Source organism: Haemorhous mexicanus, chromosome 7, assembly GCF_027477595.1.
Source record: "Haemorhous mexicanus isolate bHaeMex1 chromosome 7, bHaeMex1.pri, whole genome shotgun sequence".
NCBI lineage: Eukaryota > Metazoa > Chordata > Aves > Passeriformes > Fringillidae > Haemorhous > Haemorhous mexicanus.
The window spans coordinates 10,647,723-10,670,425 of NC_082347.1; the positions used below are offsets into that span (position 1 = coordinate 10,647,723).

General features: G+C 49.1%; 1 protein-coding gene across 4 annotated transcripts in view; it reads left to right on the forward strand.

Moving 5' to 3' along the window:
* The window catches only part of SGMS1 (sphingomyelin synthase 1), a 91,800-nt gene that overhangs the window by 37,663 nt on the left and 31,434 nt on the right, over positions 1-22,703 (forward strand). For 2 of the 4 annotated variants that reach the window (XM_059851081.1, XM_059851083.1), the window contains one exon: positions 17,801-18,042. The gene's annotated coding sequence lies outside the window, so the exon portion shown is untranslated. Of the gene's footprint in view, positions 1-8,794; positions 8,948-17,673; positions 18,043-22,703 lie in introns of those variants that run through there. The other 2 variants (XM_059851082.1, XM_059851080.1) reach the window with 2 other exon arrangements.

The following is a 22,703-nucleotide window of genomic DNA, read 5'->3' on the forward strand; positions in this document are numbered from 1 at the left end:
CAGCTTTCACAAACCCAATTTATCCTCAGGGAGGAAGAAGAAAAAACTGATTTTGCTCACACATAGTCCCCGTGTAGTGGAGGAGTCGGTGGTGAAGTTTTTCAGTGTGGCAGGATTTGCATTTCTGTTGCCACAGCTACAAGTGAGCTCACAGCATTTCAGTGCTCCGCCGGGGACGAGCAGGAGTTTTCAGAGTGAAGGCACCAGTGCACCCAGATGACTCATTCTGGTGTGTCCAAGGGCTGGGGAATCACTTCTTCAATGGGAGAGGATGCCGTGCTGTACGGGGGAGGAGGCAGAGATGTAGTCTGAGCAGTTTGGGGCTGCCTGGATTTGGGGCACGAGCTGGGAGATGAGTGCTGGGAAGAGGCTGCTGAGCTGTCACCTGATGCACATCATCCCTGTGGGCACCTGGATGCTGGGAAGTATCCCAGGATTCCTTTGATGGGCTTCCTCTGGCTTTGCTCCAAGCAGGTATTTAGTACAAATCTCTCTTCTCATCCTCACGGGACTGAATTCCCTTCTGTTCTGTTTCAGTTCCAGGCAGTCCATCCTGCTGCCCTGGGTTTGCATGGGGACTCCTGCTGCCTGGCTAAATCCAAACAATAGCCTGCTTGTGGCAGCTGAAAGTGGTGCTGGAAAAAAAATCCCTCCTCTGTATTGCAGGAAAAAAACAAGCCTGTGTGCAGCAGGAAGCAGCAAGACTATTAACTCATATTTTTAATTTTTTTCCCTGTGTCTTCTGCACAGCCTGTGATGATTAAAGCATAAATTGCTTAGGAAAAGTCCTTGGCCTGTTATTTAGTTACTGATTGCTTGTGTGGCAGGGGGTTGGGAGGTTAAGGTCTCCTCCAACCCAAACCATTCCATGATTCTGCGTGTTTGTGTGCATGTCAGAGGATGGTTACCCTCAATCCAGAGATTTGCCATTGTAACCCTTGTATGTAAGTGTGGAATATTTAATAAGGAAATCATTACCTTCATCTAGGTAAGATGTAAAACTTTGAGCTGTCTTGATGTCAGGTTTCTTTTTCCCAACAAAAGCCTGGCTGGCTGGTGCCTTTCACCTCCAGAATTGTCTGCTCCTCTTGTAATCAGTGTTTCATAAGCTGTCTGCAATGGCCTTTTCCTGCTGATTCTTACCCTTGGAATGGCCTACAAGAAGCTGTTTCCTCTGTGTTATCACATGCAAAGTACTGCTGTGACACTGCTAAAAAGTCTTAGAGCTGTGGTGTGAGACAGAGGATGCAGGGACAGAAAAGCTGGAGATGAGAGAGAACTGTGATATGTGGCCAGCTCAGTTAATGCAGGGATCTGGAACTAAAGGGAGGAGGAGCTGAATCAGAGGTGTTGAGAGCAGCTGTGTGACACTTTTCTCCCCAGCAAACAGCTGTAACTTGTCACACAGGTCACTTCACTGGCCTCCTGTCTGTTGACCTGGGCTCATTTTAAGGTTTCATTATTGCTCTTGCTTGGTGCTGTTGAGGTTTTGAATTTCTATGTTTTAAAGTGCTTTTGTATTGCTGATATGCTTAAGTTTTTTGGGGGTTTTTTTGGTGTGTTGGAGGCCTTTTTCTGCTGTGACTTCTTATTTTTGGAGCTATGGGTGTGTAGGTTTATGGATTAAAATAAACAAGGAGGGGGAGAAGCCTCCAAACAAAGCCCAACTGGGAGCTCAGGAATTAAACTGCTGCTGTGACACACAGGGAGGACAAGGGTTTAGGGCAGCACAGAGACAAAATGAGGCCTCCAGGGGATGACTTTGGACAGACAGAAGGGATGGTACCCCCGGAGAGCAGTGCCTTTCTCATCTGTAGGTCAAGGGGCATCTCCACTTTGCCTTCCTGTGCACTCTGGAATAAATTTGGAAGGGGGAAATTCAGGTTGTGTTTGACAAGGAAATGCCAGGTCCCCTAGCAGGTGGAACAAAACAAGCAGCAGATCAAACTGAGAGGCCACTGCCCCCCAAAACTACAGGAAGGTGCATTTTTCAGCTTATGGGAGTCCCATCAGTGTGGGGTGAGCTTGTGGGGTGGACAGGGAAGCAAACCAGCTAAATTATGGATTTGTTACTTGGATTGATGATAAAATGGAAGAAGACTGAAGGCTATAATACAGCCAGGAGGGCCAGGATTGTGAGACACAGGAATAGTGCTTCTCACTGCTTTTTTTGGACGAGGCTGGCCAAGGAACAAAGGTCAGAATGACTGGGGAAAGCCTTTTGGCACCAGCACGGTGCTGTCTGCAAGTGAAGTTTATCCCTGCAGGCAGCTGCTCACCCCAGCAGCCCAATTTTGGCTTTTGTTGTTTGGTTGTTTGTTTTCTCTCCTCTTAGTAACTCTCCAAAACACACTGCAGGGTGTGTGCTTGCACCTAGGGGATTACCTTTGTGGGCAGGAGAATAAAGAAGAACAGAGGTGCTGTCCTGGAGATCTGCATTTGTGCTTCTGCCTGGAGATTTTGGGCTAGCTGTGGTCCCTGTGCCAGTGGGATGAGCCTCTGCAGGTGACACCAGCTGCACAGTGTCTGGCTGCTCTCACTCTTGGCCAAAATCTCACTCTTGGTCCAAAATCCACAAGGATTTTGTGCTCTGTTCCCCTGGTAGAAACCAAAGGAGTGGATCTGGGCATGAAAGTTATTGTGGGAACAGTGGATCTGGTTTGGATGCATAAAGGTGCAATTAAGGCTTGAGAGAAATGTTTTGAGCACTTCTGGAGAGTTTGGATGGATGAAAGAGCTCTGCAGGATCCAGCAGAGCCTGGGGAAGTGCTTACCCAGAGTGTAGTGGCACAAGGTATCCCTGTGTTCCTTGAGTTCCTTTCACCTTGAAAAGACAAATTAAAAAGGGGTTTCTGCTGCCCAGTGGGTTCTGTGGGGTATTTATATTGGACAGTGCTGTTTCCCATGGGAATCCTTCTGCCTTCCTTTCTAAGAGACTTGTTTTGATCTGACATTGTGGTGGGATTTAATGCTTCCAGTACCAGAAATTAAACAGAGGTTTAAAAATAAAAATATCCCCCAAATCTCAGAATGACTTTTGAACCAGCACAGGCAGGAGAGAATCCCTGTGTGGATTATTTGCTCTCTTGGGTTTTGATCTTGTTTTTTTATTGGCCCTAAAAATGTCCAGAGATTAAAATTAGAATAATAAACATTTACAAGGGAATTTTCTACGGTCAGCTTTCATTCAGCACTGAAAGCCCTGGAAAGCCTGGTCCATTTTGGGATGCTGAAGACAAAGTGAGTTTTTTCCTGTTTTATTTTAGAGCTACATGATGGATATGGAAGCTTGAATTTTCCTTTATTTAGTAGTGTACCAAACCCAGACTTTTGCTGTATAAACAAAGGGTCACATTCATACCAGCAAGAGCAACTAAGCAAGGGCAGTGACTTAGAGGGGGAATATCTTGGTATTGCAAGTGTTTAATGAATAATGGAGGTCTTTTGGGCCAAAACCTTTCTGAATTTGTGACATATTGACCACACAAAGTCCTGCAGCATTTCCTGGGCAGGAGGGAGAGCTGCTGTGTCCATCTCTGTCACACTGCCCTGTTACACGGTGTATTTGGGGAAGGAACACTGTTCCTTTTGTCACCAGATGAATGATCCTAAACTCTGTTTGGGTTCCTGCTGGGTGAGCCTGTGATGGAAACCTGGCTGTGCTGTGTTGGTTTTATGGTTGGTCCCCATCCATGCCCTCAGTCTGGGTGTGGGGATGTTCCCTGTGCTTCAGTTCCTGCTTTTTTTGATTCAGGACCACTCCAAAAATACCTCTTGGCTATGTAGCTGCCTCAGGTGATACCCAGGCTCCAGATCTGCTGCTTTGGGGCAGGATGGAGTCCTGGCTACCTCTGGATTGATGTAAAATTTCCATATATAATTGTTTCTCTTCATATGCCTGTGTTTTTATTCCTCTGGTTCCCTGAAACTTTGGCCAGTTGTTCCTTCCTCTGCCAGCAGCATGTCACGATCCTTGGGGTGGATCTCAGCAATGTGCTGGACATGCAGCATCCCTGATTCCCCACTGGTTTGCTTTGTTCTGGGTTTCAGTGCTAGCTGCAACCTCCTGGCACCTTCCAGCTGGGACTGTTGCAGAGGAGCCACTCTCCTCCAGCAGGGTAACACAGAGACAGGGCTGCTGATGCTTTGCTGGCAGTGAGGAGCTGAGCTGGGCTGTCATTAGCAGCCTCTCTTTTCCCTTGCAAGTCCAGAGTAGTTCTTTCTGTGTTTAGTTGGTTCTGCTTTAAGGGGTTTAATTCAGTATGGAACAGTAGCTCGTGCTGCCCAAGAGAAAAGTCCTGTGTAAATGGGAATTGTTTTGTGCCCTGAGTGCCACAAGTGTAAGGCAACTCCTCAGCCTCCCCAGGAGGAGCTGCTGGGATGGTTGGGGGTGCTGGTTGAGTCTTTGTGTTCACAGCTGCAGGAGTTGTGAAGATGAAACTGTGAGCTGAGAATCTGAGCCCCTGTGCAGATCTTTGCAGGGAGTGTCTGTTGTTTTGGGGTTGTCTCTTTGTGCACCTACTCAAGGAATCCTAGAAGAGCTGGAAGGGACCCTAAAGCTCAGCTCATTCCACCCCTGCCACGAAAGGGACAGCTTCCACCATCCCAGGCTGCTCCTGTCCCCATCCAGCCTGGCCTTGGGCACTGCCAGGGATCCAGGGACAGCCCCAGCTGCTCTGGGCCTGCCCACCCTGCCAAGGAACAGTTCCTTCCCAATATCCCATCCATCCCTGCCCTCTGGCAGTGGGAAGCCATTCCCCCTTGTCCTCCATCTTCTAAAGGATGTCTCTCCATGTTTCTTGCAGCTCCTTCAGGCCACAGTTTGGTCACCCCAGAGCTTCTCCTCCCCAGGTGAACAATCCCAGCTCTCCCAGCCTTTCCTCCCAGCAGAGCTGCTCCATCCCTCTGCCCATCCTGGTGCCTCCCCTGGGCTCTCTCCAGCAGCTCCAGGTCCCTCCTGTGCTGGGCCCCAGGGCTGGGCCAGCTCTGCAGGTGGGGTCTCACCTGAGCACAGGGCACAGGGGCAGAATCCCCCCCTCCCCTGCTGCCCAGGCTGGGGCTCAGCCCAGGGCACAGGGGGGTTCTGGGTGCCAGCTCTCACCCCCAGCACCCCCTGCTCCTTCTCCAGGGCTGCTCTCAGACACTTCCCAGCCCATCCTCTCATGTTACACTAGAATCCGGCTTGGTAGCCACAAGTGGAACAATCCATAAAAGCCTTCCCAAGCTCCTGGATGGAACCATGGTATGGCTTAGGGCCCTGCTAGAAAATGCACCTGCTTGGGGCAGGGACTGGGCCAGCTGACCCCAAAAGTCCCTTGTAACATGGGGCATCTGGGTTTGGTGACACCAGGCTAACACTGGGAAAACACCCATGGCAAGAAGCCAGAACCCTGAATGGCCTTAAATCCCTGTGAGCCAATGCTTGCAGGGAGTCAGTTTAAAACTGCACTGGTGCCTTTTTTATGTTTGTTGTGTGAAGAGACCTCGAGTGCCCTGGCCCCAGCTGTGCCAGCTGCCACCACAGCAGAGCCCAGCTGGGCTCTCCCTGTCCCTGCTCAGCCCCCAGTGTATTTGCAAAGAGAGGAGAAGGAGAAGGAGGAGGAGGAGGTGTGCTAAACTGAGAAGCAGGTAAGGCAAATGCACTGCCAGTTAGAGACAAACATGTTTTATTGGGAGCTTTTGGACAAGAACCTGGATCTTGCATGGATTCTTTCCTGTCCCTCCTTTTTAGGGTGAAAGGTTGATAGGTAAGATCAGTTTTGTACTTCCCTCTGTTGCTGATGGCTCTCACTTGGCCTCTTTTTGCCAGACCACCTCCAGCTGTGGGAACAGGGAATGTTGGAAATCTAAAGAAATTACAACTTTAATTTATCTCTTGGCCTTCAAATAAAAAACTTTAGTGTTTCTGTTGTTTTACACCAGCAAGAAGTAGTTATCTGCTAAGTTAATGAAGATTTTGGCTTGTAAACCTCAATGATACCCATGTCTGACTCTTCTTGCTTTGATCTATTAGAGGATAATCATCCTCTGGTTTTTAGAGGTGTAACAGAGCATTTGTGGGGCTGAGGGCTTTTTTAAAGCATTCATCCCAGTGGTGATGTTTGAGGGGAAAAAAAAGGCAAAAGGGAAGCAAACCTCGAGGGAAATGGAGACTGTAAGGGACCTTTATGGTATGGGAGTGATGAAACACCTCCTGCCTGGTCTGCTCACTTGTCTCTGACCTCTGTGTCACATTGAGAACCAGAAGTGGAGTCAAACCATGGCCAAGGTGAGTGAGCAAGGGTTGGGAACTGAATCTCCACCTCAGGAGTGAGACAGGGCACATGTCAGGTGCTCCTGCTGGGCTGGGGTGTGCCCTGTCAGCGCTGTGACATTGTGGCACTGTGCCTTACACAGGCCTGAGGTGCTGCTCCTCAGTTCCTGGGGGTATCACAGATGATATCCAGGCTGGGAGAGTGGACTGGCTGAAGGCTCCCAGGATCCCAGCCTGGCTGAGCTCGGCAAGGACCTCTGCAAGGTCACCTTGGCAAGCAGGGTCACCCAGAGCTGCTTGTCCAGGGCCATTTGCCAGACTCTCTCCATGTCTCTTTCCCACTGAGGAGTGCAGAACTGGGCCCAGCACTTCAGGAATGCTGTCACCTGTGCTGAGTAGAGGGGAAGGGTCACTCTTGTCATGCAGCTGGTGGCTTTTTTTGCCAGGAAGGTGCTTTGCTGGCTCCTGGGAGCTTGTTGTCCTCCAGATCCACAGGTCCTGCTTCCCAGGCTGTGCTGGCTCCTGGGGTCACTCCTCCCCGGATGTTGGAAGGACTCTGCCTTTCCTTTGTTTGAACACTTTGAGGCTCTTGCCTGCCCTTTGCTCCAGCCTTTAGAGTTGATCCAAGTGGCAGTGTGCCCCTCTGGTGTACTGGCCACTCACCCCAGTTATTGTGTCACCAGCAAAGTGCTGAGGGCACACTCTGTGCATCCTCCAGGTCATTAGAAGAGGTTAAACGATTTTGGCTCTCATATCAGCCTGTGGGAAGTGTCTGTCCTCCATCTGGACTTTGTGGTACTGACCTCTCCCTGCTGGGCCTGCTCATTTGGCCACTTTTCCACCCACCTCCCTGCCCTCCTGGCTGCTCCATACTTTGCCAGCTCATCTGAGGGTGTGAGAAGAGCCAGTGTTGAAAGTCTTGCCAAAGCCAAGACAGACAGCATCCTCTGCACTCCCTTCATCCACCGAGATTGTTTCATCCTAGGAGGAGGTCAGGCTGCTGAAGCAGGATTTTTTCCCTTCATTTGTCCATGCTGACTACTCCTGATCATCCTCTTCTCCTTCAGGTAACTGGAGATGGTTTCCAAAGTTCATCAAGTGTGGCCTCACAGCGACAGCAGCCAGCTCCCTCAGCACTTGTGGATCCATCAGGTCCCCATGAGATGAATATGTGCAGCCTACTGTCCCCTAACCTGATCCTCTTCCACTAAGGATAAGTCTTCCTTGTCTGGATTTCCCCTTTGGCCTCTGGGGCCTGCAGTTCCTAAAGGTTGGCCTCATTGGCACCCTGCACATCCCTTGCCAGATTCAATTCCAGATATGTTTTGGCTCTCATCTCTGCTCCATCAGTGTTCCCAGATTCCTCCTGGATCACCTGCAGGATCAGTGTTCTCACATTCCTCCTGCATCACCTGCAGGATCAGTGTTCTCACATTCCTCCTGGATCACCTGCAGGATCAGTGTTCTCACATTCCTCCTGCATCACCTGCAGGATCAGTGTTCTCACATTCCTCCTGGATCAGCTGCAGGATCAGTGTTCCCAGATTCCTCCTGGATCACCTGCAGGATCAGTGTTCTCACATTCCTCTTGCATCACCTGCAGGATCAGTGTTCTCACATTCCTCCTGGATCACCTGCAGGATCAGTGTTCCCAGATTCCTCCTGGATCAGCTGCCCCTGCCCTGCTCTTTGCACTTGGCTCTGATCAGGAGCTCTGTGCTCCTCCTTGGTGGCCTCCTGCCTGCTCAGCTGGGTCAGCTGCTTGTTGGGATGTTGTTCAGCCTGGAGGAGGTGATCCTTTTTGTCAGCCAGCTCTTTTGGGTTCCTTTCCTCTCCAGGCCCCTGGGGTTCTCCAGGCACACCCCTGAAGATGATGCCTGTTCTCCTCAAGTCCAGGGCTGTGGTGCAGCTTTGTCCCTCAGCTCCTTCCTTTGAGGGCTCTGAGCTCCATGGTCAGTGCAGCCAGAACTGCCCAGACTTTCACACCCCTGCCCAGTTCTTGCCTCTGTGTGAGGATGAGATCCACTCCCAGGGGCAGGGCAGGGAGATGGATGAGATGGATGAGATGGATGAGATCCACTATGCCAGGGTGCTCCAAGCCCCATCCCACCTGGCCATGGACACTTGCAGGGCCCCAGGGGCATCCCCAGCTTCTCTGGGCAATGGCCCCTGGAGCCCAGCAGGCTCTCCTGCGTGCCCACCTCGGTGGGTGGGTGCAGGTGGCTTTGCTGCTGTTTGTTTGGACGTGCAGCCGTGTGTGTGAGCTGCAGGGTGGCAGCAGAAATAGCACAGCTCCTGGCAAAGCCCGGGATATGTGAGAACCTCCCTCTCTGGCTGCATGCATGCAATATTTCTCTTGGCTCCTTCAGCCCGGCTGTGGTGTCCGAGTCGAGGCTGTGTGTGTAGCTTTAGGAAAAGAAAAGCTTTATTTCTGTCTGATATTCTCCCCTACTTGCGTGTTTCCAGTCTCTCCAGAAGGGCTGTGCTTCTCCCTCCTTCTCCTCTGCCTATTTATATCCGCGGTGACGTTGCAGGAGTGTTTGCTTTGGAAGAAATCTCTCCCTCTGTCTGAGCCAAACTGAAAGCAAAGCTGCAGGAGAAAGCAAAGCATTCCTTTCTTCTCCTGCTGGGGAGAAGGGAGGCCCGGGGAGTCAGAGGAAATGATCACCTGGGAAGGACAGGAAGCCTGGCAAGGTAAACGCCTTTTTCTGTTTGACTAATGCGGTGACATCCACCCCCAAAACGCGTGAACTTCTCATTCCGGGGGGCGGAGGCGTGAAACTCTGGGATGGTTTTTCGAGAGGAGCTGTGAAATGAGTTGCTGAAAGCGCCTCCAGGCTCAGGACAATGGCTCTTTAATAATCCAGCAGGACTTGTCTCATCAGCTGCTTGCAGGCACAGCATCACAGCTCAGGGATTGCTGTGCCCCCTCATCGGGTGATGCACGGGGGCTTTTCCTTCTCCCCCCTGCTCCCCAATTATTGTGATTGCACCGTGGAAGTGATTTCCTTACAGTGAAAGTGAATTTTGCCTCATCTGAAGCTTTCTAAGCCCTTCAGAGCCCTGGCTCTGAAACTTCCCAAGCCTTTCTATTATTATTGTGCTCGGTCTGAATCTAAAACTAGGAACTTGGGTGATAGTTTTATAAACTGAATTGTCTGTATTGTGTTTGTGGGGTAGTTTGCAAAATAAGAACATTTACTTTTGCTTAAGGCCAGGTTTTCTGACATCTGAAGCTGCATTTGCTACTTTTTGCTGCTTGTGAGCTGTAGAAGACACAGAAAGTAACACTCGAAGGTTTTGAAGTGCTCAGTATGAAGCTGAGCATGTTTGAGCCCTGGTTTTTTGCAGAAGTGCCAATCCCTCAGCAAATATAACAGTCCAGCATAAATAAACAGCCAAGAGAGCAAGTCTGCCTCTCTAGAAAGTTGAAGTATTTACCTTCACTGTTTTACTCTCTTATTAGATATTTTTAACTCCTAACCAAACTGCATTTTTGTGACCTGTAATTGCAGGGGTAAAACCTCTGACAGTGATTTTTAGGAAACACAACAGACAGTGGAAGTTCTGTGGAGATGTTCTGGATTGGAGCTCTTTGGTGTGGATGGAGGAGAAATGGAGCTATTCTTGCTCTAGGAAATCGTGGGGGCAGCACAATAGTACCCAAGTGAGGTCAGCCTTTGGGAGTAGCTACAGGTGCTTAAAAAAACACCAGGGGTTTCTTTGAGAGCATGACAGGGATGGTGGTGTCCCAGTTTGAGATACACATCTACCCCACTTAACTCCTGTGGAATCAGCTCTGTGATAACCTTGGGAATCCCCAGGGAATAGCCAGGAGGCAGCAGGGCATCACAGAATCACTGAATCATGGAATGGTTTGGGTTGGAAGGGACCTTAAAGTTCATCCTGCCGTGGGCAGGGACACCTCCCACTGTCCCAGGCTGCTCCAAGCCCCAAAGTCCAGCCTGGCCTTGGGCACTGCCAGGGATCCAGGGGCAGCCCCAGCTGCTCTGGGCACCCTGTGCCAGGGCCTGCCCACCCTGCCAGGGAACAATTCCTGCCCAATATCCCATCCCTCCCTGCCTGTTGGCAGTGGGAAGCCATTCCCTGTGTCCTGTCTCTTCATCCCCAGTCCCTCTCCAGCTCTCCTGGAGCCCCTTTAGGCTCTGGCCAGGGCTCTGAGCTCTCCCTGGAGCCTTCTCCTCCCCAGCTCTCCCAGCCTAGCTCCAGAGCAGAGGGGCTCCAGCCCTTGAAGCATCTCCAAGACCTCCTCTGGTCTCTTTCCAGCAGCTCCAGGTCCTTCTGCTGTTGGTATCAAGCAGAGTGAACCCCCTTGTGTGTGTGTGCTCCTGGAGAGGGGTTTTTGGTGTTCTGGGGTTTGAAAACAGGAACATAATCTGTGTGTTGTGACTGGTGTCAAGAAGAGAAATGCAAGTGCCAGCACAGTAAATGCCAGCCAAAATAGGCATGATGAATGCCAGGGGAAAGGTATTTGGCCATGGCTTGATTTAGCTGCTCTGTGTGTGCTGCAGCATAATATGTTTATTTAAGGTTATTTAAGTTTAGTTTAATTAGTGTGTGATTATGGGGATTTTTGAAGGAGTTTTGAATGAGTTAGAGATGGGACTTTTGAGTTGTTTTTTGATGATGTGGTTTATTTTTTTATCTTTTTTTTATAGGTAGGAAGGGTGAGTTTGGTTCGTATTGAGTATGGTTTAGAAGGTCACAAGACTTTTAGTTACAAGACCTTTTAAGGAGTTATTTACTAATAAACACTGCTAATAAGGATATTTATGTTTTTGACTTAATTTTTAAATATTTTGTCTGATGGGTTTATGTTATAGTTTAAGTTTTTTAGTTAATTATATTATAGCACACAAACTTACAGTACTATATTTTAATCTCTATTTACTTCTGTAACTAATTTTTATATTTTAAATTCTAAACCACTAAATTTTAAAAAATGAATTTAACATGTTTCTACTTTAAACTATAAATCTACGTTTTCGCTTCCAATACTTAAGTTCAAAAGCCTTTCCCAAGATCTCAAATCAAATCCTATATTTAATTCTAAACTTGAACTTACAAACCCAAAGTTCTAAAAGTTCCTTACATTTCAAATTCCAACACATGATGAAGCCCAGACATAGCAGGATGCCCAGAGCAGCTGTGGATTCCTCTGGATCCCTGGCAGTGCCCAAGGCCAGGTTGGACAGGGCTTGGAGCAGCCTGGGACAGTGGAAGGTGTCCCTGCCCATGGCAGGGGTGGCACTGGATGAGCTGTAAGGTCCCTTCCAATCCAATCCCTTCCATGATTTTATGCCTTTCGTGGTCAAAGCTGCTGAGACTTGGCTTTGGTGGGAGCAGGATGAAGTTCCTTCAGGTCCCTGTTCAAGTTCCTGTTTGGAATTGTAGTGAGAGACACATAATTCAGGTGCTTGTAGAAAAGTGTCCCTGTAAGAAATATGAGCTGGGATTTCATTGAATGCTGATTTTTTTTTTTTTTAGGACATATATCCCAGAAAGCAGAATTTTAATGGTCCTGGTAGAAGGAGCAGGCTGTTATTTTTCATGCTTACACAGAGCTGGAACATCTTTTAAGAAAAAAATCGGACTGAAGGTCAAGGTCATAAAAATAAGGTCTAGCAGGCCAAATTTTTATTGCATTTTGATCATTGGTGGAGATAAAAGTACAGTTAGATTTTATCTGAGTGACACCAAAAGCAGCCTTTGCTTGTGGTGGCATTGCTGCCTATTCCCTTTTTTTGTAGGATGAGATAAGAGGACATACAAACACACTTCCCCTGAAAACCTTTTAAACCTTTGAGATTAATGGCTCTGGCTTCCTGAGCATAATCTGTTCTTTCCAGCTCTTAATTAAGGTCATCCTGAGAACTCAGGTGAACTCGTGGCCGGGAGGTCACAAGCAGAAGGATGAGAGCTGGAATGATGGAATTGCACAGCTCAGCCGTGTGTGGAGCCCTGACAGAGGATACTGGGAATACAACACCCTGCAGCCCTCACAAACAGCTCCTTATCGCTCCTGATGACTCGTTCCCTTTGCCCTTGGGGCACAGGAAGCGTGTATTTGAGTATTGATCCACGTCATGCTAATTAATGACAAAGGTATTGGATAGGGGGACATCTCAGGGCACTTTAACCTTTGGAAACTGACTGCCAGCTCCACAGGGAGAAGAGCTGGAGGCTGGGATGAATTGGTAGCTGGGTGTTTTATCTTCACACTCTTGGAGTGGAGTGTGCCAGTCCTGGGTCTGCTGCCTGGCTGGGAGGGAGATGCTCCTGGCAGGACCAGCAGGTGGAGGTCAGGTGTTTGGGATAAGGAACATCTTGCTGAAGAGCCCCAAGGAGTGGATTTCTCACTGCTTGGTGTGGCTGTGGCGTGCAAGCCAACGCTCAGGATGTGGAGACAGGGTTGATTTATCTTGAACAGGAAAAAGCCCCCTCCACACCCATGAGCCCTGCTGCTGAACTTTAGCACCAAGCATCAACTCTTGCTTTGTTTTTGGGGTTGTGGCTTGGTTTATTTTTGGTTGCTTGGGGTTTGTTGTCTTGAAATGTTTATTTTGCTTGATGGTGTCTAAGGCTTTAACAAGGCCAGAGCATCTGATAGTTCCAAACTGCTGTTATACAAACCAGCAGCCTTGTCCCAAGGGGTGGGGCAAACAGCAAACTCTTTAGATGGAAAAATCAGTGGGACACCAATCTGTGTCCCATTACACTATTTGGTGAGGAAACTCTCTCTCAAACAGAGACCTTTGGGTTGAAATTTTGGGTTTGGAAGAGACAGAAGCAAATTGGAATTTTGAGGTGGTGACTTTTTAACCAGAGGTTTTTAACACACCTGGGTGATGAGACTTCTGGGAGGGCAGAATAAGTGGATCAGGGAATAGGAGTGGCACTTCCCAAGCTGGAAGTGCTGCATGTGGGATGCAGTCACGTGGGAATGATATCCTGCCCTGTGAAAAATGTCCTTATTGTTGAGTGGGGGGTTTGAAAAGGGTGTCTCGTTTCTATTTTTCTCTTTTATGGAAAGCTTCACTCTCCCAGGCTCAAAAGGGACCTCAGTGGTATGAAATTCTTGCTTTGGCCTGGGTTTGTGATTGCACATGCCCTGGGTGGAATTGTCATTCCAGAGTGTTTTCCCTGGAGAGGTGCTGAGTGTTCAGCTCTGCAGAGCCACCCTTGGGAAGGTCCATGTGTTTCTCCAAGGATCTAAAGGTCAACCACGGCCTTGAATCAAAAAGAGCAGAAGGCTGGACACCTGGGAAGCACACATGATGAGCAGAGTGAGGATTTTATCCATTTAGATTAGATGAGACCTCCAGGAGCTGCTTGGATGAGGGATGGCACAGAGTGGAGACACCTCACCATGAGTCCCATATCCTGGTGGACCTCAGGGGTTTGGGATCCCACTGCTGCTCCTGCCATCCCCTTTAGAGTGACAGTGCCTGCACAAGGAGGGTGTGTGATCCCTCAGAGCTGTCCCAGTGAGTGCAGCCCCATGTCTGGGAGTTTGGAGGGTTTGAGTGCACTGGGAGTGCCCGGGAGCAGCTCAGCCAGGCAGAGCATCCCGGGTTGCAAAACTGCTGCGAGGGCAAAGGACAACCACGTGTCCAAACACAGCAGCACGAGGTGTTTCTTCACTCCCTGCTGAACCAGGAGCAGGAGGAGCTTCCAGCTGATTTTCCAGACGATTCTGGTTTGCTGCCAGGGTTTAAAATACACCTTCCCTCTTGCATACGTGCTGGAGCACATGATGCTGAAATTGGAGGAATTCTGCTCAGGGAACTCAGTTCAACTTACAGGCAAGGCTGAGCTTTTTTTAGGGAGAGAGGGAGAAGAGTGGTTTCCTGCGGACGTTGCTCTGTGAGTCACACGTTACATGACACAGCATTCCTCCCGGGAAACTTCATTGCTGGAACTGATGAGCACATCAGTGCTCTGGAATCTCCCTGTGTGCTAGCAAACACACCTAAGCACTTCACCTGCTGCTTCTGGAAGCTGTTCTGTTAGTACTTCAGAGATTTTAAACTCAGCTGTTTCGTAGTTTTTGGTTTCTCTCAGCACCCCATTAACGTCAATATTTTTAGTTTCAAAAGCAACTGTCCATTAACAGCCTTCCACCTAAGAAGTTGCAATGGCTTTTAATGCTGTAACACAGCTGAAATAATAATTATTATTTAATTACATGTGTAATAATAAAGTTTCACATTACTTCTCTAAGTGTTTTAATGCAAACACTTTTAAGGTCAGAGTAGCTTTATAATTCTCCTGTAGCACATTTTTTCTGATGTGTCAGTGACCAGGACAAGTTACTTGAATGGACAGACAAGAAAAAAAATGCTTTGAAGGTTTTTTTGGGATACCTGGGGTGGATGTAAAGAATTATATTGCTGGTGTGAAGCCCTGTGAACACATCACACAGTCACAGTGCTGAGCTGGCCCTGCTGAGGGACCTCCAGGGCTCTGTCCAGTTCTGGCTCCCCAGTCCAGGAAGGACCTGGAGGGGCTGGAGCGTGTCCAGGCCAGGGAAGGGAGCTGGGGAAGGGGCTGGAGCCCCAGGAGGGGCTGAGGGAGCTGGAAGGGGCTCAGCCTGGAGCAAAGGAGGCTCAGGGGGGACCCTGTGGCTCTGCACAACTCCCTGCCAGGAGGGGACAGCCAGGGGGGGTCGGGCTGTGCTGCCAGGGAACAGGGACAGGACAAGGGGAAAGGGCCTCAGGCTGAGCCAGGGGAGGCTCAGCTTGGACAGCAGCAGGAATTTCTGCATGGAAAGGGTGCTCAGGCCTTGGCAGGGGCTGCCCAGGGAGCTTTGCAGTGCCCATCCCTGGAGGTGTCCCAGGAAGGGCTGGAGGTGGCACTCAGTGCTCTGGGCTGGGCACAAGGTGGGCACTGGGCACAGCTGGCACTCCATGGGCTGGCAGGGATTTTCCAGCCTCAGTGACTCTGGGATTCTGAGCAGTTTTTTCTCACTTGCCCAAGACTTTCATTACCACCCTCGGTGCTGGATTTCACCTGCTAATACACAATTCTTTTCTGATGGGTGGGTAAAAGGGGGCTCAGCATAATCTGTCTGTTTTTGATGTTTAGGCAGATTTAAGCTGTCAAGGCAAGGAAGGCCTTTCCCCAGGCCTTTGGAAGGACATTCCAAATGCATGTAGTGCTTCAATGATCAAGACACATCAGCACTGGGGCTTGGTAGCAGCCCTTTCTCCTCAGAGCCAGCAGTCAGCCTCAGATCTGGTTTTTGTCACATTGCTCATGTTCTGATGGGAAAGAAACAACATCTCTGTGGCCATCTCTGTTCTTCAGGTGTGTTTTGGGTGATTGTCACTCTCCTGTTGAAGCAGGATGGGGGAAGGTAGAGGTGAAACAGCAACAGCCACTGAGCTGAGGGCAGTAGTCCCAGATATCCAGTCCTATAGAAAGAAAATTATGTCATCAGCTCAGGCTGTCCTCTCTTTCAGCCCTTAGGCTAAATATGTCCTGGCTGCACTGTGTAGGAGAAAAAAACACCTTCCTTAGCACATCCAGTGGAAGAGTTCATTGTGTTTCTTTTTATTTGTTTAGAGCTTTGCAGGGTGTTATGTTGTATCTGTCTGGACACATGCAGTATTTAAATGTGCCATGGTTGAAAAGGTGTTCTCAAAGCTCACTTTTAATTACCTGTAATACTCGTCCAACTGTCTTCTGTTCTCCCTTCTGGCCCCACCTGACTCGTGGGAACACAGGGCTGCCTTTGTTATGTGCCTTGAGGTCACTGAACTCAAACAGGCCTGGATCATGGGGGGAAAAAAATATCACCAAGATAACATCTGCTGGAGGAACACAAGAGCATTTCTGTCAAATATGAATGCATTTATTGTCTGGAGGGAGATACTGAGTTGGCCTCTGGCCTCACCAGGTGACTTCTGCTGTCCTGAGAGGTGTGTGTGTGTGCTCAGCATAACAAGGAGTCCTTGGCCTGTGCCATCTTCTAATTAAGCTGTAGATTCCTTATGTATATTCTCAGTGGGAGGGGTTTACAGGATTGGTACTGACTGAATTACATCTAAGGAATCTTTAGGTGATGAGCAATTACTGTCTTCACTCTAGAATCCCTCCTGGAAAGGGGGGCCAGGCTGGGCAGATGACATCTGCTGGGTGTTACAGAGCCCAGTTACTAAAAGAGTGCTGGAAAAAAAACCAGAGCTCACTGGTGCCTCATTCCATGTTTCCTCAGATTTTAAATAAAATGGGCTGAGTTGGGCTTGACCATGGGCTGTTTTTAGGTGTCTAAACTTTGTGGAGGAGCTGATGGTGAGCACATTGTTCCACTGGATACTTGGCTGTCTCCACGTGTTAGGAAAAAGCACTGCTGGGCCATGCTCAGGGGTGTGGATCTATTAAAAACCCCCAAAGCAGCTACTCCTCCTTTAAAGTACTTGTTTTCTGTGTGGTAGGATGAGTGTGGAAGGATTTCTGTGTGCAGCTCCTGAAAATTCTTTCTCCACCCTGTGCTTCTTCGATGTGGCTCTGCAGATCCCTCGGTATTCCTGGCAACAGGCTCCCTCTCTCGGGATGGAGCTCAGAAAACTTGATGCTGCTATTTGTTACTGCTGCTGCCTATTTTTCAGTTTCCACATTATTTCATCTGTGGAGTGGAAGCAGGCTGCTTCCTACGCCTCTGACTTCACTCCTGGACAGCGTCTCTGTTGGATCCAGCAGGCTCGGGAGAGTCCGTGCTCTGCTGGAAAACACTGCCGGCGCTGCTCATCCCATCAGTCTTCCCAAAGTGACTCAGCCTGCTTTGTGTTGTGGTTTTGTACCGAATTACAGCAACTCCCCGCTGTCCCGAGGCAGCGGCCAGCAGGCATCCTCTGCTCCCTCTCACCTGGAATGCTTTCACCGGCCTTTCCCGCTGGATCCGCGGGCAGGAGATCCTGTGTGCTTCCAGTCCTCGCTGTGGCCTTTGGGATAGAGGCTGGATGCCAGCCCTGGGGGGGTGGTGATGCTGCCTGGCCAGGGACTCTGCTGCTGGTGGCAGCAGTGGGATGGAGCCAAAAAATTCATGGAAAGCTAGGGGAATCGGTTGTTTTGTTTCGTGTTGGTGTGGTAGAACACGACTTTTCTTTTTGATGGAGGGTTTTTTCCTAATTTGTAGGGTAGAACTTAACATCTGGTACTGATATATACTGGAAAAAGGAATCCTTCCTCCCTGCAGTGACTTTTAAGTGACACTTAATGAAAGCGTTCCGCGCGTCCGGTAGCAATCACCAGACCGAACTCCGGTGATGTACCCATTTCCTCGTGTTTTAGCTGCTGTTTGCCGGTAGAGCAGCACTGCCGGGATCTGTTGCACCACCCGCGGCCGGGCTGGCACTCCCGGCCTCCTCCTCCTCCTCCTCTCGCCGTTCCTCCTGTGGCGGGCGCTCCGTCCCCTCCTCTCCCGGTGCTGACGCACTGGCGCGCCCGCGGAAGGAGCGGCGGGAGCGCTGTCGCTCCATCCCCTCTGGATCTCCGCTCACCTCTCCCCGTTTCCCTCCGCAGGCGCTTCCCGCGGGGCTGGCCAGCAGCTGGGAGAGGAGCACTGAGGAAGCCCAGCCCGGGGGAAGTTGAAAGGCAACTTTGAAGGCGAAGGAAGTCGGGGCTGGCGAAGGAGGCGCGGGCGCGCTCCGCGCTCCGGGAGTGGCCGCGCCGCCGCCGTGTCCCCGTCCTGCTGCCGGGAGCGGCTGCGGCTGGAAGAGGAAAAGCCGCGTTTTCTGCTGCTCTCTGCCGCCTCATTTCCAGCAGTGAGTAGCTTTCCTCTCCGGATGGTCGCGTTTGAGTGTGAAGGGGTGTTCGGCTGCTGCTGGATGGCTGGGGGCTGCGTTTGGGGAGCCACAGAGGGGCTTGGATACAGTCAGGTCTACAGCGCAGCTATGGGGAGTCGGTTGTCTTTTTGCTCGGGTGACTTTTTTGAAAGTGGCGCTTAAACTTGTGGTTACTTTGTTGTTCGATGCTTGGTTTTAATCTTAGTTTTTAGTTTAGCTCGAGGTCTTTTTTACTAGAAACCAGCCAAGCTGCCAGCATGTGGGACAGCAGCGACCTGCCGGTGGCTTGTCCCCCCAGGTTGTGTCAGGGTTGTGTTTCCATCAGGCAGCTTCACCTCCTGCCGGGGCACGGAATCTCCCCTTGGTTTCTGGGTTTGTAGGTTCGTTTGCAGCACACCTGTGGGAGAGAACCAGCGTTACACAGCTTGGCAACGGCGTTGCCTGCACAAACTAAAAGCCAGGGACAATCTGCTGTCCCCTTTGGCACCTCGGGTAGCTCTCCCCACGCCTGACCTCCCCCTTGACTGCTGCCAGATATCCCCAGGGCAGTTGTATGCGGTGTTTGTAGGAAGGAGCAGGAGCACGAAGGTGTTTTAGACTTTGTGATGTCGTAGAGCGGCTGTGCCTGTGCCTGTCGCGGTGTCACCGCTGCCCCCCAGCACGAACACTGCCGCGGGTGTACAGCAGGGTGGCCCCGGGTGTGGAGAGCAGTCTGTGAGTCACTGGGAGAACACAGAAACCCTCTCGGAGGGCACAGGGGAACAGAACTTTATCCCTGCATCTGCTGCGGAGTCTTTCCAGGGGCTGTGATCCTATTTGTGCGTTTTGGGCTCGGCTGCCTCTTCTGCTCATCCTAAACCTCTTTGGAACTCAATGCTTTAAGCTGGAAGCTCTATAATAGATTTAGAGCAATGAGTCAGTGAGGCTTTTTTTTTTTTACTTGACTTCTGGGAAAGAAACTAAACCAAACTGCCTGTAGTGGCTTATCTGTGTGTATTTTTGAGACATGTATTTGTGTATATGAACACACAAGTGTACACACAGAGAAGAGCTACTCCAGGCGTTGGTTTTTAGGCTGTGGGTGTAGAGATGGGCATGTGTATCTGTATAAAAAATGTGTTTTTACAGCAGGATGGTGTGAGCAAGCTGAGGGGAGCATTAATTTCTTTCTGCTCTGTCAAGTAATACCCTGATTTCTTCATTTGCCGGTTGATTTGGTTATGCAGACAAAGGCAGGAAAACAGACCATAACAAAACCACTCTTATCTAATCTGCTTAACAGCACTGTCAGGTAAATCATTAACCCACAGGCCTGGTGCCTGTAAAAGATGCTAAAGAGGTTTCCTGCCCCTGAAATTCCCCTTTTCCAGAAGGTAAGAAATTAAATTACTTGCAGATCTTGGTTTCACACGTGGGTGTTTGCTGCTGCCGTGGTTTCTGTGCCTGTTAACAAAGTGCTGTAGTCCAGTGGATTAATGATGGGAGAGGACCTGCTCGCCCTGCGGTCTTTTTCCTAAGAGAGCAGCTCCAGCTGAGGCAGAGGGGAAACACAGCATTTACTTACTTGTAAAACACTGTCATTCATTAATGAAATGTAATTTCACGTGGGTTTATGGCTGATGGAGTGTTTTGCTCAGCAGCTTCGTTTCCTGGCATCCTGTGATTCAAATCCCTTTGAGCTGGGAAGATTTGCTGTGGGTCTTGCTGTGCTTAATTCCACACCAGACTTCTGTTTTGGTTGACTTTTGTTTCTGTAGGCATGTAAGTGATGGGTTTCTCTGAAGCATTTAATACTTAGAGTCTGTACAGTCCTGTCTGCAGTTGCTTTACATTTTGATTGATCGTGTTGGCAGTGAGTTTGTTTTGTGTGAGTAACTTAAAGCGTGGAAAATCTGTAGCACATGGGCAACAGCAGAAGTAGTTCCATTTGTGATGTTTGCAGCCATGTCCTGAACAAAAGAAAAAGGGTTCAAGAAGGGCTTAAGCTGTTCAGGCTGCCCATGTCCAAGAGCATGACTCAAAACTTCCAGCTAAAGTCCTCTAAGCTCCCTGAGTGGTGTTGGAGTTGTGCCTTCCCCCCCCCATAAGCCAGGTCTGTTTTCAAGTGCCAAACTCTCAGCCTGGCTGTCTTCTGCCAAAAGGTCTGCCTGGTCCTTCCAGGGCATTTTCAGGCATCTCCAGGGAGAAAATGAGTCCAGTTGGAGGGCACAGCTCAGAAAGCTGGACCTCACTTTCAGTGTTAGCCCAAGCCCCAAGTGCTGCGTGCCCAAATTTGGCACAGCTCAGCACCCTGCACAGCCTGTGCTTTGCGTGCCCGGCTTTCCAGCTGCCTGGGAAAGCTCCAAACTGCTCCTGCTGCTCAGGAAAGTGCCCTTTTTGCTTGGTTAACTTTACAGCCTGGCTGCACATTAGCTTTTTAAAGCTGAGCTTTTTAAAGCTGCTCTCCCATGTGAGCAGAGAATTCAGGGGTTGCTGCGTGTCTGACACCTGACACCAAGTGCCTGGGGGAGGAGATATCCAAACCTGGAGGAGAAGGTGACTCCAGACCTTTCCCCAGGAGGTGTGAGCTTGTGGAAGGAGGTCTCCGTGCTGGGGACACCCCAGCAAGTGTTCCCGAGTGCTGTGTCGGGTGGTGATGCTGCCTTACAGAGGGCAGGGTGGTCCCTCCTCCCTATCCTGGGAGAGCCCAGTGCAGGAGCATATCCATGCTCTGGATCCTTGCTGGAGCCTTTCTCCTTTGAGTTTTTAGGGACAAGAGGGGCTGATTGGGATCTCAGCCAGTTCAGGTGAGCCACGGTCCTTTGGGTAACCAGGCTGCCACACTCTGTGTGCAGTCAGAGCTGTTGTGGCCACAAGGGACAAAGAGAAGGAAGCACACCTTGGGAATGTCCCTTGTGCACTCTCCTCTGGCCTGAGGATGGTTTTTTGCCAGGAAAATTGCCCTGATGGAGCACTCTGTTGTCTCCAGCTGCTTTCTGCAGCTGTCTGCATGGCAGAGGAGGTGGGGGAGATGACTCTGGTTAAAAATAGAAAGGCAGATTAGGAAATGTGAGGTTTGGTTTCAGCATCCAGCAGGGCTGCTCTCACAACTCGCTGCTGCCACCGAAAGGGGAAGGACTTGCTCGTGCTCCTTGCCTGCAAAAAACCAGCAAAAGAGCAGGTTTTCCTACAGAAAACCAACAAAAGAGCAGGTTTTCCACCATGGAATCACTCAGGTACAGGAGAGGAGGAGGGGGATGGCTCTGAGAAAAGCTTGTTGAGCTCTGCTGGCACAGGTGACAGTCCCAGGTGTGCAGGGACTGGAATTCAGCTGAAGGCTCCCATTGGAAAGGTTGGGTTTAAGCTCATCTGGGTTAGTCTGCCCAAGTTAAGGACAAAGATTTTAGGAGATTTTCTCTGCTCTTTGAATTGTTCTTATTCTGCTGTTTTATGAGGAGAGTTCTACTTGGGGGAAAGAAAAAGCAAAACCAAAAAATAGTGAGGGTGTGATTTCACAGAAAGTGAATGTGTAATATGACACTCTCAGAAGAGACTTTATTTTGCATTAAGTGTGTGAAGTGTCAACAGACAAGCCAAGGGGAAATAACTTATGCTTTGGAAACTATGGACTTTTAAAGTTGCTTTTAGGAAGTGTTCACTGTACAGTGCTTTGTCACCAGCCTTCAGTGTTTATCACCCTTCCTTGTGGTTATCACTGGTCCTTTTGGTATATTTTCTGTTGCCTTTCCTAAAACAACTGAATTCCTAAATTTCAGTTAGGAAAACCATTATTTTCTTTGGGAAATGTTTCCTGCTGCTTTTTTTCCCCCTTTGATTTGGGGGGTTTGAGTTTATATTTATTTGTTTTCTTTAATTTTTTTAAAACTCTTTATCAGCCTTTAGAACAGTTTGAGTTCTTTTTTCAGCTGCTTTTGTGGCACTCCCAGCCACACACTGATAAACAGTGACCCAACTTGTCCAGTGTTGAGAAAAAAATATCCAGGGGCATTTCAGATATCCTAGATAGATCCTGAAACCCTGAATTTATCCTGTACCAAGCATTCCCTGCAAAGGATGGGGTGAAGGGACTGCAGCAGTTATTTATCATAGCTAAAGAATGTTTATCTAATACTTAGGTTAGAAAACCTGTCACATGTCCTGGGCAAATACTTTGAGGACAAACAGCATTTATTGTTTTTGAGAAGCTGTGAATACAAGGTGGAAATCAGTATCAGTTTACCTTTACCTGGAATTGTTCTACCTTTTAAAAGTGAATTTAAGAATTGAAGTTACATTTCAACCTCTGAAAGAGAATCTTGAAGACAAGCAGGTATTTTTGCTCAGTTAAGTTTCACAACACTTCAGCGTGATTTCTCACTAATTGCTGGGCTGCTTTTCATAACCAGAAGTAAAAATTCATTGGTCTCAGTGATAGATATAACACTGTTTTCTTGTAAATTTTAAAGATCACTTCAGCTGTCAAGCAGGTTTTTCTCCACTAAGATATGATGCTGTAATACTTGATTTATTTTTTAAAACAAGGAAGTTGAAGACATTTGACTTCAGTTTATTTGTACTGGAGAAGCTGATGCTTTGGGATTGTTGGGTATTAAGCACCAAGGGTGAGAAGGATTTAGTTAAAAGACCGCCAGCTAGTGAGT